This window comes from Pinus tabuliformis, chromosome 5_2, assembly GCF_031772625.1.
Source record: "Pinus tabuliformis cultivar Carrire ecotype Pingquan chromosome 5_2, CPIR1, whole genome shotgun sequence".
Taxonomy (NCBI): Eukaryota; Viridiplantae; Streptophyta; class Pinopsida; order Pinales; family Pinaceae; genus Pinus; species Pinus tabuliformis.
Window position 1 is genome coordinate 350,192,331 of NC_142306.1, and position 22,120 is coordinate 350,214,450.

The window sequence follows — 22,120 nt, forward strand, 5'->3', positions numbered from 1 at the left end:
ATAATGTGTTACTCTTAAATGGACTTAATACATATGGATGACACTTTGGGCATGCCCATGCACTTTATGTACCCCTCCTTTGGTGACAATGGCCCAATGGCCCTGATGAATTTTCAATTTATTTATGACTTAATAATAGTATTACTTTGGCACTATTAGGTGCAATTATAATAAAATCCAATAGTTAAAAACATTGTTGAAAATTAATGCCTAGGTTGGAAAATCATTAGTGTCTCTCATATTTCACATTAATTATGAGGATTGGTCCATGTAACGTATGAGCTTCAATATACCATAATTTTTATAAGAATAGGGGCATATACAAACCTATTTCCCCCTACTAACATAATGTTGATTGGTTTCTTTGGGATTATGTTTCCTGCCCTACCTCCCAATCCCTCCTTTATGTGTATGTGTATGAATAATAGCAATTGAATATGCACATATCATAGCATATTGAAATAATTTCTACAATAATAAAGTATCCTTCTCTTCCTTCCCTTCTAATTCATACTTCTAACACTATTTCTTCCATTCTCTTAGACAATAAATATGAAAAATCATGGCCCCAAACCAAGGAATTGTAGTAGCCACAAGTAGATTTCTCATACTAACCCAACTCAAATTACATATTTTTGGCCAACACCACTGACAAGGATAAAAATGACTAAACAAACTAATACATCTAGCCCTATTTAACAAAGGTGGACCAAACTCCAATGCTCAAAGACCACAATATTAATAGACACGACTTGCAAATCCCATTTAATGGAGGAACTTACTTGTTAGTATTTGAACCTAGATCTTCATCAGAACAACCACTTTAAGTTGCTAATAAACCCTAACCCACCAAACTTCCAATACTAGCCGAGTTAATAATATTTACGTCTAATAGCTTTTTGGAGTGCCTTAGGGCTACTAACAAAAAAAATGCATTTTCATTTTTTTATATTATTACTTATATGGTTTACTATATTATTGTTCTTATTATTATGCACATATCACTACCCCAACTAAGGATGCACCACTTTTCTTTGGAAATCGTTATGCTTCTCATGGTATAAGGCACATCGATAATTATTTCACTGTTTAGGTTATATTTTGAAGTTATCTAATTTATGCACGACTCTTATTTTTTTTCCCAGTCAGTATTTTTCCTTAGATAACACATTTTGAAAATATAATTGACCTTATGTACTTTATTGATTGTGCATAAGTAACTTTACCCACTAATTCATCATGTATACTAGTGAAATACAATTTTGACGATACAATTGTTGATCATTGCAATTTGTTTTTATATAACAATAAAAAGGAAATTACTCACATGGCTATTGATATCATGATAACCATTGTGTAGTATGTCGCTTTACAAGGAATGCATAGTAACTACTCAAGGATAATTCATTGGTACTCAACTTGATAATTTTGTTACTAATGGAAGCATGACGTGTATGAAGGAATTTAATATGAATTATGATCCAAGACTTCTAGCTAACATTGGTTGGTCAAAGATTCCCAAAGGTAGTATTAATTGAGCCATGATCTTAGGTTCTCCCCTATGTTCCATGTGTTTTATTTTTTCCCTTAGCAACAAAGGTAGTGGTGTGAACCTATATCCCACATGGGTAATATTTATTACTTTCAAGTGGTTGATGCCTTTGACCAATGTGGACATATGCTTATCCAAATTACTCCAAGATGTTAGAAATTTGATGATTAATCTCTCTTGTTGGGGCATCTCTCCCACATGAATTGTCCATTCCCCTTGTTACTTCATCATATTTTGTGACAAACCCTTGAATTGGTTTAGGGGTTTTTGTTGTAACTTTCATTTAGCCAAGAAAACCATCCATATTCAAACCCCATATTTCAGTGCTTTCACAAAATAGTTTGCAAGATGTCATTAAAGATATTTCATTCCCAAAAACACTTTAATCTTCAACCTACCGATCATTCTTCTACTTGTACCATACAATATTTATCTCAAGGTTCCATGACTAGAAATATATTTCTTATTATTGCAAGAGTGTCACATTTATTCTCAGTCTATAACTAAAGATCCAAAATCAAGCTCAAATTAACACACATAAAATTTGCATTCCTTTTTCTTAATATAAAATTATTATGATTTTTTTAACAAATGTAATCTTTAATAAATTTGTGCATTGCTACATTATGGATGTCCATATGGAGTATCTAACAAAAGCATTAACCAACTCTTTTGGTCGCTGAAAACAATGCAAAAAATGATTTCTAACCACCCATTCTTGACAAAATCAACAAATATAATTGGTTAACCACATTTCACTTAACAATTTATATGACATTCAAGATGCCAAGTAGAAAGTTAATTTCAAATTATCAAATTGAAGATTCATTATGTGAATCATGTTTTTGCTTCTTTTCCCAAGATGAGTTGGTCTTGCTAACGAAGAGATTCATGCGAACACATTGCTACGATTTGCATGAAATTTTTTGTTTCTATGTCCTATGAAGGTAAGAAATATAAAATAGTACTCGAAATGTAAACTCCCCGATGTTATCTTTGGGTTAAGGGAAGAAAATGTAATGGTAAGAAAATAAAGTACTCAGAATATGATAAAGAACCAAATCAATAATTAATGAAAGTAACATGTGATCTAATTACATAAAGGATTAGAATCGTATGAAGTTGAATCATAAACTAACAAGTAATAAAAAAGTGTTCATAAATAACATGGAATAGAGGGAAAAATATGTGCAAGTGATAGTTTCAAAATAATAGAGCTTAAATGATTTGGAGTAACCCGAGAATGAAATCATATGGAAAAATGTGATTATGGATAGAATAAAAGAGACAATATTAAACATAATATTGTAGTGTAAATTCAATTATATCAATGAATCAAATGGTGAAAATCATTGCAACGCACATAACAATACATAATGGATAGAGTCACATTGGCATTTTGTACTTGAGAAGAGATTTGGAGGTCATGCTCATTTGAAAAAATCCACTAAGAAGAGGTTGGCTACACACATTCAAAATAATCCCGTAAGATGATATTGAAACGACATTTTATCATAGTGCCAAAAATCTTATGAGGTGAAATCCATAAAATCCCAATACCATAACCCTAGGAGTTGGTGAAAGGAATGCAAACACCAAGGAACCTAGTTGGTATGTCAACTTCCCAAGGCCATAAATTTCATGTGTGAACTTCATTTTGATGTTTTTTTGATGTTATGAAGTTTATCATGAAAAATATGTGTTTAGTATAATAAACAACCTGGCCATCTAAATCACCAAAAATGCATCAAAAGGGTCTAAAAAATGGACTATAACTTCAAGAGTTGTAAAATTGATGCAAATATAGGAAAGTCTAATATTGTTTCTAAGATGGTGGAAGACTGGAATGACCACCTGCATCATAAAAAAAAATCATGTATTATTTGGAAGAAAATTTTCATCTCACAATACACCTATAAAATAATGCCAACCCAATTTTAAGTCCTAAAGCAGAGTTTGTTCTTCATCTCCTATCCTATTGTTAACTATTAAATACAAAAAACAACTAGAGCTTTTGCTTATATAAACAAGATGTTGAAAGACATTAAAATGAAAATGAAATTGAAGAACAAAAACTACTTAAAATATGAAACTATAGCCAAAATCAACCATCTACGAGACCAAGTACTAACAATGCAAAACTAAAAGGATGAGAATAAAACCTTGAGAAGAATAATCTCTCTTTATTTAACTCTAGCACTATTGGAGAGCATTTCCTTGGAAATAAATCAAACATATGAGATGGCACTTATTTAATATGCACTCCAAGGTTCCTAGTTGTCATAATAAATAGTAGGTCTTTAGTAATTTATTGAAGACTTTGTCCCTGCTCATTGAAGTGTCCATAAGTTGTATTTTTCCTTTAATAGCATATAAATTTTATAAGGTTTTTCCTATGTTTGTTGAAGTGTCTAAAAGTTATATTTCTCCCTTTCTTATAACATGATGTAGTTAAGATTATCTTTTCCTTACCTTCATGCTTTCCCTCTTAATTTATGTTTTTTCAGAATTTTTGAAGTTTTATTTTTCTATAAAGTAGTCACATTTTAACCCACAAAGAGAATTTGTAATATATATCATAATCTACAACTTCTTTGTACAAGATCTAGGAGTATGATAAGTGAACAAGTTATACAAGGCAACTTAAAATGAGCCTAAAGAGTGTGACATGTGAACAAGTTAGATTTTATGATGGACTTCTTACATAAAATTTTGTGTATATTTTATGAGCAATGTATAGTAATTCTTCATATGTTGGAATATTTACTTCAAAAATAAGATAGACTTGCTTCTTCTTAGAGTGAATTTTTATTTAGACATACCTTATTTAAATTTGGTTAATGTAGAATGCATACTTCTTCAAAAGTTATACCTAATTGTTATTGCTGCTACAACACCCTCCAAAATTTTGGCCTACATCAAAATTTTAGAGCCTACTTTGACTGTGCATGTCGTTGTCGCAAGTATTAAGAGTTATTACATGCGTTTTCTCTAAGTATTCTTGTTTCGTTCAGAAGAAATTCAAAGTGTCATCTTTTAGCATGGTAAGCGTCGTACATCGCACATTTGTAGTTTTTGTTTGTTTCAAGGGGCAACCTTGGTGTCAATGAGTCATTCTTATCATGTAGGCATGTATTACTCTCATTCCCAAAGTTTCAATCATTGTCGCATAAGTGTTGTCACAGTTGTCACAAAGTGTATCTTTAGTGTCGCACCTAGGGTATGTTGCCGTAATGTCGTCGCATTGAGGGAAGTATGTTGTTCACGTGTTTCGAGTGATCTAAGTGTGTGATCATGCCCTAGTTTTTTCATTTCTCACTTTGGCCTTATTGATCCCACACTTAGCCAAATCCAGAAAGTTCCTTCTTGGGTAACTTAACTTCCCTAAGCATTCCTGAACTCCGCACTGCACATTCTTAGTCCTCAAACTCCAACCTTACCTCTTGGAATTGTGTAATGCACAATCCTTGCTTCTCAGAACTGCACACTACGTAGTCTCAGTGCTCAACCTTAACCCTTGAGTTGTTGAACTGTGCAACCCCTACCTCGATCCATCCTCTTCTGCGTACTCCACAGTCTCAAGCATCAATCCTTAGCCTTGACCTCTTGAACTGCACAAATGTGCAATCCCTTGGCTTCTATCCCTCCAGAACTATGTAGTGGGAATCTTTAAGCCTCAAGCCCTCAGCCTAACGTCTTGAGCCCTTGAACTGCATAGATGATTAGCCTTGGCCTACCTGAGCTACACATTTTGTAGTCTCAAATCTCAATCCTGACCCCTTTCCTCTTAAGCTGCATAATTGTGCAGTCCTTAAGAATGTCTCCTAGCCTGTCACTCGGTTCCAACTCAGTCAAAGGTTATCATGAAGCATGTTAGACTAGGGGTTTTATCAAGTATCATATCATGTTATGACATGATGATGATGATGATGAAGGAGATGAAAAGGAGACCCTAATAGATGACACCTTTGAAGCTTCAAAAAAGTTAATCAATCAAAGAAGACAAAGGGGACACCAGATTGTGACAATAGTTGGAGATCAAGAAGACTCCCTACCTTCAAGTCTTGTGGAGGAGGAAGAACAAGAACATGTTCCATCTTTCAGGAAGACGCAAAGAAAGCAACAACAAAGAATGGCTTGGAATTTCCATGTGATCATGCAATCCATGTCATCAGTTTCATGTCATGTCATGTCATGAGTCGTCATTTGCCACATCATTTGTGGATTATGTGAATTCAATATTGGAGAAATGTAATGTAAAGTGGAAGTCCAAGGGTCATCCATAAAATGTGAAAAGTCATGAAGGGGTCAAAGGGTCATAGAGAAGTCAAACAATCATGAGGATAGTCCAACAGTCATAAGGGAGGTGAGTGGTCACTCCATTTGTTATATATACATCCTCATAACTCATGAAAATAAATTTTCACCTTGGTTCCTCCTACCAGGAATTAGAGAGGAAAATAGTTCTTTTGGAGGAGCAAGTGGTTGCTCTAATGCTCCACTATTGGGGCTAGTGGTGTTCAATGTATTGATGTATCTTGGAACTTTTATTAATTTAGAATCTCGTTGAGCCAACGCACTTTCATGCGTCTGTCATAAATATTGTAAGACTATTGTTTGAATGTTCGTGATGTATGTTTTTTTCATTTGTACTGAGGAAATTGAACTATTTCGGTGTCTTTGATACTTATCTTGTTGAAGGTGTGCTGTATGTTTTAACAATCGTTGCTTCTATGTGAACTATTTTGCTAGTTTTCCAATGATTCATTCATATGTACATGCTCATGTGTCTTTTCTAGATTAATACTATTACTTGTCTTTAAAAAACTCACTTTTATCTCCCCTTTCGGTAAAAGAACCTTTATATATTCCTCAATTGAGCATTCCACAAGGCATACTCACTAGCTAATCTGAAAGCACCTGTGCATTACTCTCTTGTGCTAAAAATTGTAGACGAGGCATATCTCTAGGAATATATGGTAGTGAGGCCTTATTTTTGGAAGGGCTCCCACACCAAACGATGTGAAGTCTAATTGGGGCTTTTCAATGGGGAGACCCCCTTTCATGTTGGCAGTATCCAACACCTTCAACAGTAACATGGATGATGACTAACTTGACTCAATTAGATTGATGAAGAGTGTCAAATTGTCCTAAGGAAAAGAACAAGTAATTTCGTTAGAATTCCATCTGTTCTTAATACATTTACTATTTCCTCTTTTCACAATGTTCACCCACAAACTTAGGAAAGTTATACTCTTAACTTTATTACTACACTTTATTCACCAAAAATATAACATATGTTTTTAAGAATTCTAAATCTTTAGTAGCTTTCAAACCAAATTCAATGTAACATCAACACCTTATAAACCCAAATCAAATCAATAAAATGGAAGATATTGAGCATAATTGAAAATTTGTTCTTCAAAATACTAAAGCCTTATAATGAAAACATTGGTTGATTTTAAGATAATCCATTCATATAATTTATTTAAGATTATATGGTTTTTTTGTGTTTATAATCTTTTTCTTAATGTTAAGGATATTTCCCCATGATGGGTGCTTCAATAGAGAATAATTGGGGGTAATGGATTGTAAAATAGAAGGAAAATGAGTTTTGGTTGCACCCTCCATTTGGAATTCAATTTGACAAATATCCCACCATGACTTGGCACCATTGATAGTGCATTTAAGATAAGTTATCAAAGCAATTGCAGGTGTGAGACTATAATGCATAATTTTAGGAGAAGTTCGCAGGTAAGCATGAAGTTGATGTACAATACCATCAGGTAATAATTGGGCACATCATTTAGCATTTTGGTGTTCAGGGAAATGGTAAACAATAATTTTCTACCACTTGGGAGAATGATGTGGTTAGATAACACCCTTTTGCAATGCTTATGGGGACAAGTATGATTTTAATATACTCTCATCTTTCTCTTTAGTTGTTGTTTCCATTTAGGTGTCAATTATTATTGGTTTTGGATCTGAATTGGACATGTCAAAATTTTCTAGGTAAATTGAATTTAGTTTTCCTTATTTCTATCCTTGACCTTGTTGGGTCTAATTTTGTTGGGCATGGAGCCTAATTATCTTCCTGATTGTTCATAGTTTTTTTGTTTCATCCATGATTGGATCCTAGTCCGTGACGGGGGGTGTGGGAAGGCTCCCCCCCCCCCACTATTTATTCCAGGGTAGCGATTATAATTATTTGGAGCCCCCCCTAGCGAGGGTTGTTGGGCAACACCCCCAAAGCAAAAATTAGATGAAAAATTGCCTTGTAAAATATTGTAATTTCGTAGTCAATCTGAGTCGTTCATTAGGGAGAAGATCTCACGGTATAAGTTATGTTAATTTAGCATTTTTTCCCTAGAAGGTAACTCTCAGTTTATATGAGGGAATTATATTGCGAATATGTATTATTATTCTGTGTGAAGAAAATTGGAGAGATTGTTTCAGAGGGAAGAGGAAAAGTACAATGAATTTTCTATAGGTTGTATCTCTTCATTTTGTTGGATAATATAAAAGGAAGGACTGAATGTTTCTCTGTGGACGTATCCCAAATTGGGTGAACCACATATATCTATGTCTCTCTTGTATTATGATTTTATGTGTGTGTGTGTGTTTGCAATATTTTATATGTTCCATTTCTTTGTTAATTAATTTCTAACAAATTCAGTTATATTTCATGTTCTGGAAGGTGCATTCTTAGTCTTTAATTTTTCAAAAGGTCAAAATCCTTATCCCAGGCCTCCTACTCTTGATTTTCTTGTTGTTAGCCTATGTATCTTTGCTTCAACCCATAATTTTCCTAGGGAAAAGAGTGCCATTGGGGCTCTCATTAAAACTGCCCCTTCTCACTTCGTTGCATTTTGTTTTCCTTTTTTCTTTCCGAGTGCAATTTGGTTTAGACCATTGTGCTTATTGTTTAAACCTTAGAAAAATTGTTTAATCCATCATGGTTACTTAAATCTATTTATGAGCTGTGGTGCTTTCTAATGCCTCTCTTGGTCTTATAAAATTCACTCCTTCGATGAAAAGTTATATGATTTCTTATTTTGTCTATCTCTAAGTCTCTCTAGCTATTTTTTGGTATTTTCCTTTTGGCCTCCTGTTGAAGAATCATTATCTAAAAGGGCCCAAGAGTGGGCAGTTGCAAAATTTATTTTTGAAATTAATAGAAAAAGTCAAATAGCAATCAATTTATTAGGCATCCTACTTTATATCCTACCTCTGACTAGTTCATGGGTTCCCTCCACATTTCTCTCCTTTATCCCCTCTACATTATCATAAAATTATTATGCCTCAAGTTAGAGGAGCTCAAAACAAATGAGGTCGTTTCAATAGTGTGATACCATCCACCTCTAGGGCACAAATTTCTACATATAACTATGTAAGGATTTACCTAAACAGTACGCCTCTATTAGTAGAACAAGGGATTGAAAATGTTGAAAAGGAAGCCAGGATAGAACAGAGGTTTATCTCAAATGAATCAATATTGTAACAGGTGGGAAATTGGGTCCTAGATATAGGAACTAAGAGGACAAGGAATACTAAGTACATGCAAACAATAGACATCTACTTTTATTTAAACACAATTATGGGGAAGGTGCTAGTTGAAAGACTAAAGGAACAAAAGAAAATTATTCTCTATTTGGATGAAACCCAGAAGGAAAGAAAATTTTGGATATCAAAGTGACAAAGATGTCTAGGAAACTCGTATATTTGGAGTTCATAGACTCAAAAGAAGATAACATACCACCTGTGAGAATCCAGGTGGATTTCCCCACTAAATAGTGTTCATTCTAGAAAAATATGTTATTATGTTTTGAAATGTTTTTGGTTGATAGTGAAAGACCTATAATATGTAAGTTAGGAGATAGGGGTTAAGTGATCAATATATTTTTAGTTTTTATTTCAGTTTCAGAAAATTTCAATGGTAAAAGACAATTATGCTATGTATCTGGTCTGGTTTTCTCAGTGGTAGACTAGTACACATATAGGACATATCTCATGCTACTCTTTTTTATATGACTTAATATATTTATTTAACTATAATATTTAAAATCTATTAAAATTGAATGTGGGTTAATAGTGATAACTATTTATTTTTTTTAAGGGGAAAAATAATAATAAAAAATATATTATAAAATATTATATCATAACTTATTTTTTTTTATTGTGTTGAGAGGCACTCTCCATCCAGTATGGTAGAGATGTTGTAATGTAATGTCTTGTAATGCAATGTAATGTCCCATTTAACCCTAAAAACAAATTAAGCTTATGTGAAAACATTTTTACTCGATCAAAATAAAATAAATAGAATAAAAAAATAAAAAAATAATTTATGGTATTCACCCATGGTATTTACCAATGGTATTCATGTGGAATATAGCCTATTTAGAGGGTGAAAATAAACCCGGATTATATCCATCTCAACCCTGGATCTTCCAAGCGTAGAGATGGATCAAATCTCTTAAGATGCAAACCTCTTTTAGAATGAAAAGGGATTTGATCCCTCTAGGCGCTTGGTAGATCCAGAGTTATGATGGATCTAATTTGGTAATAGTAATAAAACATAATATCGACTCAAGTAAAAAAATGTATAAATTAAAAATAATAGAAATAGGAGAGATATCTCTATTACAAGCTTATCATCAACACTAAACCTTTATAACAAATCAATATTTAATGTCTTGTAAGGATATAACTTTCTAAATGTTCATTATCAAATTAGACCACAATAATAAAATAACTTGCATGATGAATGCCCTAAAAATCTTACTTGCATAAAGGTTGGCCTAGATCTAACATGCTCCATATTCAATCCTGCTTCAATCCTGCTAACCAAAAACAATATGGGGACAACTATCCATCAAATTGTAGACCTTGTTGCTCTATTTCTCTTAGTAGTAGGTCACCCTTGAGCTCTCAACCCCTTACTATTATTTTCATATCCATGTCATCAATTTCCCCTGAGAAAAAGAGATGATCATTTCTCCTTCTTTGCTTTCTTATGCAGAATCCATCCATCATAAAGAACTTGATCCCTAAGATCCACTTGTCATTTGTAATTCTTTCTTTATCTTGACCTTTTAATTTCCCATATATTATTTTTTAGTGTTTTTACCCTTTTTTAGATAAGTGGTTTTTATTTATTTATTATTAATATTATTATCATTTAGTAACATGAGGCATTACATACTCCCCCACTTCAAGGAACTTGAGTCTCAGAGTTGACTTTAATTACATAACTTTAAATTTATTATATTATATTATATTATTTTTCTCAAATCTTCTACACAAAACCCTCTATTGTAGCTTATATAAGAGTCACCTAATTGACCATAGTAGGCATCAAAATTTGCATCACAACATTGGGGAAGTACAAGAACTCTCAAGCTCCTCCTTGCAAACTTTTGGAACTAGGATTAAATAATCTTGGTTTATCGAGGCTCTAATGCTTTAGACATATTTTAGTCTATAATGACTCTAGGCACTAGATTTAGGTATCTCAATCTATCAAATATCTAAGGCACTAGGCCTTATCTCAACCTATCAGGGCTCTAAGGCATTGGACTAGGGAATCACGATCTATCAGGAATCTAAGACACTATACTAAGGGATCTTGATTTATTAGGGCTCTATGGCACCAAAACTCGTATTAGTTCATTAAGGCTCTAAGGCACCAAATTAAGGTATCTTGGTTTATTAAGGTTCAATGGCACCAGATCTCATCTTAGTCTATCAAGGCTCTAAGGCACCAAACTAAGGAATCTCAACCTATCAAGGGTCTATTGTGACAACCCTTGAGCTAAACCCTCTTATAAATATTATTATGAATTGTAAATTCATGTAAATAATAATTAATCATAAATTATGACTGGATTGAAAGTGGACACAAATTTAGAGTTTGAAAGAGGGGAGATTGCTTGTAAACCCAATCCTGTATTCATTTTGTCACTTGCTTCTTGATTGCATTGTGGTACAAACATTTAATGGGGCAATGGGAAACTGTTAGTTCCCTATACTACTAGTGTAACCCGTTATTTTTATTAGTACAACTCCCTTATTATATTGGTGTGCCCATGTAGTCCCCATATTGTTATTATTGTGCCCCATAGAAGCCCACTATTGTTATTATTGTTATGTCGACTTTGATTATATTATGACCCCTTAGACTCCTATATATAGAAAGGAGGTCTTGTCATTTGTATCATCCAAGAATTGTTCATTTGTGTAATGCAAAGGAGGTTTCCCCCTCAAAGAGGCTTATTTATAAGGCGTTTATCTATCTTTTCTATCTTTTTGTGAGCTGGTTTAATAACATTTGGTATCAGAGCTTTGGATTCTAGGGTTTTGCTGCTCCAAACAGGTCATCGTGGAATTTTCGCTATAACGTTTTCGCTACGAAGTTTTAGAAGCTAAAAAAAAACCAATTTGAGAAGAAATTGGTCTAAACCTCGGGTTCGAATTTCAGATCTTGTCTCGCTATATTTTCAGAGATATGATCTGAGGAAGTTAGGGTTTTTGAAAGCTCCAGAATTTCATCTCAAACAGGTCATCGTGGAATTTTCGCTATAATATTTTTTCTATAAAGGTTCAGACGTTGAAATTAAAACCCATATCAAGAAGAAGAAGGTTCAAATAGTGAAATATCAGGAAGAAAAGTATCAAGAAACATCAAAAGAAAAGGATACTCAACAGGAACCAACCCCAAAGAAAGAAGAAATGAATCCAACCATATCTTGTAATGCATTGGTCGGAATTACCACTCCTCAAACTATAAAGATAGAAGGACATATCAAGAAGAAAAGGTAATAGTGTTGATTGATTCGGGTAGTACCCATAATTTTATTCATTGTAAGATAGCTAAGGAATTGAATTTCTTCCTATATCCAACACTAGAGTGTCAAGTGACGGTTGTAAGTGGAGGAACCATAAATTTCTCTGGAAAGTGCCATAATATCAAGCTATCCATGGGGGAATATGTATTGAATAATCCAATGCTTTCCATTCCAATGGGTGGTGTCGATGTTGTACTAGGAGTCCAATGGCTACAATCCTTGGGTACAATAGCTTTTAATATTCAAGAACTTTTCATGAAATTTTCTTTGGAAGGAAAGGAAGTTGAATTAAGGGGTATCATAGGGAAACCAGGAAAGATAATCAACTCTAACGGAATAACAAAGCTTCTAAAGAAAGAACAATGAGGTGTAATTGCACAATTATGTTCGCTAATGGTTCCCACATCACAATCATCTATTTCTCCATATCTCCAAAATGCCTTGGACAACCATTCCAAGGTATTTGACACTCCCAAAGGTCTCCCACATATTCGTGATCATGATCATGCTATTCATTTGATTCCAGGAAGTGTTCCTACAAACATCAAGCCCTGTATATATCCATATGCCCAAAGGAGTGAAATTGAACATATGGTTGCAGAAATGGTAGAGGTTGGTATAATTATCCAACCAAATTTGATAAACAAAGAAAGGGATGAATGGAAGAATGGCGAATCAGGGTGGGAACTCATTCAAAAGTTGTCGAAGATCCCAGTTCCAACAATATTTCTAGAACTTGAAAAGGAAGGAAAAATCATATTGGAGCCTGAAGCATTCAGAGAACCGAGAAGTTGGCAGCTATGAAATCGATCAATTCTAGAGTATCTCATCAAGTGGAAGAACTTACTCATAGAATATTCCACATGGGAGGACAAGAATTTTATATAGAAGCATCAAGAACTACTCAAGCGTTGAGGACACCACTTTTTGAAGGAGAGGGGCATGTTAGGTCCCTATACTACTAGTGTAACCCCTTATTGTTATTAGTACAACCCCCTTATTATATTTTTGTGCCCATGTAGTCCCCATATTGTTATTATTGTGCCCCATAGAAGCCCACTATTGTTATTATTGTGCCCTTACATTATTATTGTTATGTCGGATCTGATTATATTATGACCCCTTAGACTCCTATATAGAATGGAAGTCTTTTCATTTGTATCATCCAAGAATTGTTCATTTGTGTAATGTAAAGGTGGTTTCCCCCTCAAAGAGGCTTATTTCTAAGGTGTTGATCTATCTTTTCTATCTTTTTGTGAGTTGGTTTCATAACATTTGGTATCAGAGCTTTGGATTCTAACGTTTTGTTGCTCCAAATAGGTCATCGTGGAATTTTCTCTATAACGTTTTCACTACGAAGTTTCAGAAGCTAAGACAAAACCCATTTGAGACGAAATCGGTCTGAACCTCGGGTCCGAATTTCAGATATTGTCTTGCTATATTTTTAGAGATATGATCTAAGGAAGTTATGGTTTTTGGAAGCTCCAGAATTTCATCTCAAACAAATCATCATGGAATTTTATATATAATATTTTTTCTACGAAGGTTCAGACTCTAAAATTAAAATTCATTTGACCCGAAATATTGGTGAATCTCGGGTCCTAATTTCAAATCTTGTCTCGCTATATTTTCAGAGATACAATATGAGGAAGTTTTTGCAGATTCCTGAATTACATTCTAAATAGGTGACCTTGGGAAAATCGTCATAACTTTCTCTATGAGAATCAAATTGAAATTTCGTAAGAAGTTACAGAAAGAGGACGATTTGTAGTTTTCTGTGTATATTTTTCAGATCCTAAGGTTGAAATGGTGACACGTGGAACTACGTACAAGTGTGCTCTACTAAACTAGTCTATAATCAAGTCATTGTGAGAGATTTGACATAACTCTTCCTTGTAGAATCTAATCTTGATCACAATTGCGGGGTTAGAAAGAGCACGCAGAGGGCTACTGCAGGACACAATTTTAGAACTTGGAGATATAAAATTACATAGTTACAGTCGTTTCAAGATCGAGCTCCTAAAATCAGGAAAAGGCGATATGAGGAAGTTTGATGGCAAGGATTCCCGTAAATTGGATAATACAGATGGAGCAATATTTTTATCTACATGAGGTGCAACTATTACAAAAGGTACATATTGCATCTTCATATTTAGAACCGGATCAATTTTTATGGTATAAAGCGTTTTGTTCTCGTAAACCACTTGTTACATGGTCAATTTTCACGGAGGAAATGATAGCACATTATGTGGATACAAAGAGCAACACCTTCTTTAGCCAATTGATAAATATCAAACAAAAGTGTTCAATGGCAGAGCACATGGAGGACTTTCAAAATTTGAATATAAGGGAAAATGGTATTCCAGAGAAGCAGAGGATTGATGTCTCCATAGGGACTTTAAAGGATAACATTCAACATTAGGTTCATCTTTGGGAACCTGATTCATTGGAGAAGGCATTCAGGTTGGCAAGAAAAGTGGAAAGCAAAATTATGGCAACAAGGAAGTCTACCCCTCACAACTATAAATATGGAAGTGTTCTTTCTCCTAGCTTTCCACAACCTACAAGGTTGACACCACAACAATTGGGAGAAAAAAGAGCAAAATGGCTTTGTTATAATTGTGATAACAAATACATTAAAGGCCATAAGTGTGCTGAGAAGAAATTATTTTACATAGGTTGTGAAGAGGAGGAAGAAAAGGATCAAGAAACATCAAAAGAAGAGGATATACACCAGGAACCAACCCCAGAGAAAGAAGAAATAAATCCGACCATATCTTGTAAAGCATTGGAAAGAATTACCACTCCTTAAACTCTCAAGATAGAAGGACATATCAAGAAGAAAAAGGTTCAAGAAGTGAAAGATCACATCGAGAAAGAAGAAATGAATCCGACCATATCTTGTAATGCATTGGCCGGAATTAGCACTCCTCAAACTATCAAGATAAAAGGGCATATCAAGAAGAAAAATGTTCAAGAAGTGAAAGATCACCTCAAGCATCAAGAAATGAATCCGACCATATCTTGTAATGCAATGGAAGAAATTACCACTCCTCAAACTCTCAAGATAGAATGACATATCAAGAAGAAAAAGATTCAAGCAGTGAAATATCACATTGAGCATCAACGACAAGTTCTCCAACTTTTAAAGGATAATGCCACTTTGGTGCAGAATCAAATGAAACAACATGCAGATCAACATCGCAGTGAAAGAAGTTTTGATGTAGGAGATTGGGTATTTTTATGAATACAACCATACAAACAAATGTCTCTCAAGCAAGCTAAGAAGGATAATAAATTATCACCAAAGTACTATGGTCCTTACAAGGTGTTGCAAAAGATTGGTACTATGGCATACAAATTGGAGCTTCCTGCATCTTCCCGAGTGCCCCCAATTTTCCATGTTTCATGCTTAAATAAGGTTATAGGTGACAAGCTCCCAGTTCAAATAATATTGTCAGAACTTGACGAGGAAGGAAAAATCATATTGGAGCCTAAAGCATTCACGGAAACAAGAATCTGACAGCTACGAAATTGATCATTTTCAGAGTATCTCATCAAGTGGAAGAACTTACCCGCTGAAGATTCCACATGGGAGGACGAGAATTTTATATGGAAGCATCCAAAACTACTCAAGCGTTGAGGACAACACTTTTTGAAGGAGAGGGGCATGTTAGGTCCCTATAATACTAGTGTAACCCCTCATTGTTATTAGTGTAACCCCCTTATTATATTTTTGTTCCCATGTAGTCCCCATATTGTTATTATTGTGCCTCATAGAAGCCCACTATTGTTATTGTTGTGCCCTTACATTATTATTGTTATGTCGACTCTGATTATATTATGACCCCTTAGATCCCTATATATAGAAAGGAGGTCTTGTCATTTGTATCATCCAAGAATTGTTCATTTGTCTAATTTAAAGGAGGTTTCCCCCTCGAAGAGGCTTATTTTGAAGGTGTTTATCTATCTTTTTGTGAGCTAGTTTCATAACAAAAACTATTAAGTCTGAGCCTACATTTAATCGACCTTCATCTCCTTGATACAATCAACCGAGCAACGAGGGGACAAGAACTCAAGTCTGTGTATGGTGAGTCATTGTGGATAAGGGACAATGTGTGAAATTTCAGACAATGTATGGGAAATAAGGAAAGAGGAAAAAATTCCCACTGTGGTGATAGGAATGGCATTGGTCAACATGCAAAGGGAGTTTGGGGAGAAAGCTCTTGATAAGGAGTCTTGCAGGGGGGGAAACATATAGTTATGTGCAGGGGAGGGTTGCTTACAAGACTTGATTACCCATCAACCTGTATTTTTGTGCTATGGAATGAAACCTTGTGTGGGCATCAAGGCTATGTTTGTGCATGTGTGAAGCTTACTGAGGCTCTAGTGTGCCTGAGTGTGGAATTCCTTAGTGAATTCAATGGAGTTATGATACTCTGGTGATAGCTAAGTTGATAAACTTGTTGGGCTTGATTGTTGTTAATCACTTGAGAAGTGGCTTGCCCCGAGTCTGATAAACCACCAAGAAACTAGTTGGGTTAAGAAACTATTGGTTAGGTTGAGGCACCCTAGTAATAGTGGACTGATATACACCTAGAGTAGCCTTGGGGATGAGAGCACACGTGTTAGCACCACTAATAAGCTATTGGCTAAGTGTGATATTGTTCCTACAGTAGCTACACCACTAATAAACATTCCTTTATTCATGCATATCCTTCTCCAGAAATGAAATGAGACTCTTTGCGCTTTGCTTAATCCCTTGTGTTGTTTTGTTGTTGGTTGAGAGCCACTATGGTGTTACAGTTGAGAGTTATTGAGATTCACTTGACAAATTGGATTTGTCCCTTGTAAGTGAGTCATTGATTGAGAACTCCTGAGAAATTTACCTCCTCGGACTCTGAATCTGGCTCAGGGGTGGTGATGAGTCCCATCAACAGGTACATTTGAATATCAATGTGCCATCCTCCAACCTTAAAACTATCCTTCTCTTATATTAATCCAATTTTTTTGTTATATTATGCTTAGTAAGAGGAATAAAACGTGTTTGTCATAGTATGTGGCCTAATGTGGTTTAATTGTAGGAAAATGAAGCATTTTTAGGCTATTACTATGCAAGGGATTGAGGGAGACAACTAGGAGAGAATCTAGGGGGGTTTTGCACCTCCTGGACTCCCTAAAATCAGCTTAGGATGACCATATCCTCTCTCACCAGTTCGAGTTCATTGGAAGCCGAGTGAGTCCTAGTCCAAGTGAAGATCAAGAGGGACAAGATCCACCATTTTCAAGATCAAGGAGGGAACCATTCCTACTTTCAATGGAGGTGCTTCAACTACCCTTTTGTATAAATAAACTAGAAGAAGATCTTATTAGGATTCTAAGTTTTTTTCAGCAAGGTGTAGCTATTGAGCTTCAAGATTGACATTGTTATTTTAAACTTTTATGTGATGTATTAGACCTGCACTTTTTGCTAATGAGAAGTTTGATTTTAAGCTGCATCTTAGTTAGTTTCAGAGGGATGAGACCCTTGGGTTTAGGCCCAACCTAGAGGATTTGGTCCCTCTTCTTTTACTTATGTTTCTTCTTGATTCCAATCAGTTCATAGGGAAGAAGAAGAACCCACTTCACCTACCCAAACTATGGATAAAAATAGGGACAATGAGGTTTTCCCTATCAGAGAGACCAATGGAGAGGCTAGAATGAAGAACATAAGCCCTACTGCCCTTCCACACTTCCATGGCTTAACCTATGAGGATCTTCATACCTTCATGTTTGAATTTGTTGTTGTCTATAGGACCTATGACTATGCCTCTGATGAGAAGAAGTTGAAGTTATTCCCCTCTACCCTTAAAGATACAACCTTGTGTTGGTTTATGGGTCTACCTGGGGGTAGCATCACTACCTGGGCCCAAATGCAACAAGCCTTCAATAAAAATTATAGGGACTACTGTAGGTCTAAAGAAACCATGGAAGAAATCTTTAGGATCACTGTTGGACTTGATGAGTCCCTCGATGACTATGAGGAGAGATTTCAACTCAGTTACAGGAGGGCCATCTGCACCTTTGATCCTGAATCACTCAAACTAGTTCTTCTCTGAGGCATCATGGAAGATATGCTGGAAACCCTCAACATGTTGTTTGGAGGAGATATCTATCAGTTATCCTATGATGACATTAAAACTATGTTCAAGAATCACTCTAGTGCTTCCAGGAAGAAGGGTAGGGCTAGTCAAGGCTTGGTCAATTCCTCTCCCTCCACAACATCCATTAAGTATGAGATAGGTAACATGCTGGAGGATTTCAAGAGTGAAATGTTGAATACCTTTGCATTGAAAATTGATACCATGCAAATAAAAATAAATAAGGAGGAAGTAGAAAGGGCACTAGCTATTTTTTGCCCTAGATGCACCAAAAGACTTCCTAGGAATGAGTGCCCATTAAATGTCATAGAGGCCTACCTAGTTTGCGAAGAAAATCATGCAACATACAAGTTCCCTTCTTTGCTAGGACTAAAATATTTATATCAAGGAGTAGAAGGGTGGTTAGAGCAACTTTGTTTCATCAATCAAGGAAGACCTCAAGGACCTCAACCATATCAACAAGGCATTCAAGGTGCACACTACTCTTATTATAATCCAAATCAGAATGCACCCTTCGCAAACTTGATACTCTTCCATTCACCTATCCTGGTCCACACCTCCTTGTTGGTCTTATTCTCCTCCATATCCTCCTCAACCTTTCAACCATGCTTTTCAACGATATCCACCCCAATATTCTCAATGGGGCAACCCATCGTAGGGTTGGAGGCCTCAAGTTAGCTAGCCTCCTGCTTTACTACCTCCACCCCAACCTTATCCACATCTCACTCATCCTACTCCACCTAAGAAACCTCAAATTCATGCTCAACCAAATTTGAACTCGAAGAACAAGTAAGCACAACAGGTCTACAATGGGGAGACATCTTATGATGCGTATGCTGTGGAAATCTAGGAGATCAACCTTTGGTCTGGGAGAGTGCTTCTAGATAACCACCCACCTTCTCCACCTGAAGAGCTTGAATAAGAGAAGGAAGAGAGTGTTCCTCAATTCAATCCACCTCCTTTTCCTAAGAGGTTGATCCACCCTAACCAACACACCCCATAAGAGGTTGAACTTCTGGGAGAATTGAAGAATTTGTGTGTTAAAATACCCCTTCTCCAGGATATTAAAGATGTTCCCATCTATAATAAGCTCATCAAGGAGAAATGTTTCAAAAATACTGGGAGAAGAAAAAGAGACACCCCCACCATAAATGTTGTTGGGAAATTATCTGATTTGATGCTTGGGAGGGTGATCTTCCCGAAATATCTAAACCCTGGAAGCCCTGTAGTAGATGTGCACATTGATGGCCTTATAGTCCCTAACACCCTAATTGATCTTGGGGCTGCAATCAATGTGATGACTAAGGAAACCATGCTAAATATAAACCTCCAAGGGGATTTGAGAAAGACCACCATAGTGTTGCAACTTGCAGACAGATCCATAGTAGCTCCTGTGTGAGTTGTTGAAGATGTTATGGTCTCCATTGAATCTTGGGAGTATCCTACTGATTTCCTAGTTCTCCAACCAAAAACCAAGTTTAATGGTTACACTCTCATCCTAGGAAGGCCATGACTAGCCACTATTGATGCTTACATAGTTGTAGGGTTTGGAACATGCCCATTAAGAATTGACATTTGTCTAAATAATTAGTATTGTATCCTCATTCTCAAACTTCTATTGAGCATGAATTACCCTTTTGGTTAGAAGAGGGGGAAGAAGATGAAATTTTTTACACCACCCCCCACCCAATATACACTTTGGACATTGTTACAAGAGGGGGGAAACGTGATGAAGATGATCTCATTGACCACATCCTTTAGAATCAACCTCCCACTCCCATACCAATTGATGAGTTGATGAAATAATATGGGAGTAATCCTTGGGATGACTTAGGCCCTATTGAATCAAGTCCATACCATGTCAAGATTGTAGAGTGTGGCCCATAAAGAACCTTAAAGATCAACCTTTCTCTCTCAGCCAAATAGAAAGAATAATTGTGCAAGGTGTTGAGGCAACACCTAGATGCTTTTGCTTGCGAATATAAGGAAATGAAAGGTGTGCATCCCTTGGTTTTTACTCACCATATTTACATCAAGGAGGGATGAAAGCTTGTGTGACAACCCCAAAGGAGGATGAACCCAACTCTTAAGGATATTGTGAAAGAATAACTACAAAAACTACTACATGCAGGGTTCATATACCCCATTTCAGATAGTGAGTGGGTGTCACCTCTTGTGTTAGTTCCTAAGAAGAATGGGCGGTGGAGAATTTCTAGATGGCCTTGAAGGGAAGAAATTATTCTCCTTCTTGGATGGAATTAGTGGATACAATCAAATCCAGATCAGCCCTGAAGACCAAGATAAGACAACATTCACATGCCCTTTGGGTACCTTTGCTTATAGATTACTTCCATTTGGTTTGTGAAATGCCCCTACTACTTTCCAGAGGGAAGTTTTGAGTATTTTGGTTGAATTGGTTCAAGACTCTATTGAAATATACATGGATGATTTCACTCCTTATGGATGTGACTTCCATGAAGCTCTCTCCAATATTTTCAAGGTTTTGAAGAAATGCATTGAAATGAATCTCTCTCTAAGCCCTGAGAAATATGAGTTCTTGATGAATGAGGGCACTATGCTTGGCCATTCTATATACAAGGAAGGGATACAAGTATACTCAAAACAATTTTCCCTACCCCTCAGAAGCAAAGAGATGTCAGGATATTCTTGGGACTAACAGGGTATTATAGGAGATTCATCTAAGAATTTAGTAAAGTGGCTTCATCTTTGTTTGGTTTACTGGCCAAATATTCAGATTTATATTGAGCCAACAATTGTTAAGAGGCCCTTGAAGTGTTGAAAGAAAATTTGATCACTACACCATCCTAAGAGGTCCCAAATGGGCATTGCCTTTCCATATCCATACTAATGCATCGCATCCAATAAAGCTATGGGGGGAGCCTTGGGACAAGTAGAGGATAAGTTGCCCTATGTTATTTACTTCATTAGTAAGATTTTTTCTAAAGATTAGATGAATTACACTACCACTGAAAAATAGCTCTTAGATTTAGTACATTCTTTAAACAAATTTAGGCACTATATCACTGGGTACCAAAATTTTGTTCATACTTATCATGCAACCATTAAATATTTGATGAATGCACCTGATGTTAATGCTAGGATAATTAGGTGGTTGTTTTTGTTACAACAATTTGATTTGACTATTATTGACACATCAAGAAAAGAAAACGTGGTTGTATATTTTTTGTCCAGGTTAGCCTTTCCTACAGTTAATGAAGAGATGGTGGATGATCAACTGCCAAATGGGCACCTCTTTACCATGTAGGCGCTTTCACCTTGGTTTGCTAACATAACTAACTACCTGGTTTCTAGGATTTTCCCTCCTAATCTATCATCCAGAGAGAAAAGCAAGATTGTAAGGAAAATCTCTCCTTTCACTTGGATTGGGGGCAATATTTTTAGATTGAGACTAGATCAAATATTGAGGAGATGTGTAAGAGAGGAGTAGGTCTTTGAAAATGTCTCAGCATGTCATGATGGTCACTTTGCTGCAAAAAGGACAACCTTTAAAGTTTTATTGGTTGGTTACTATTGGCCCACGTTACATTAGGATGCAAGGAGAC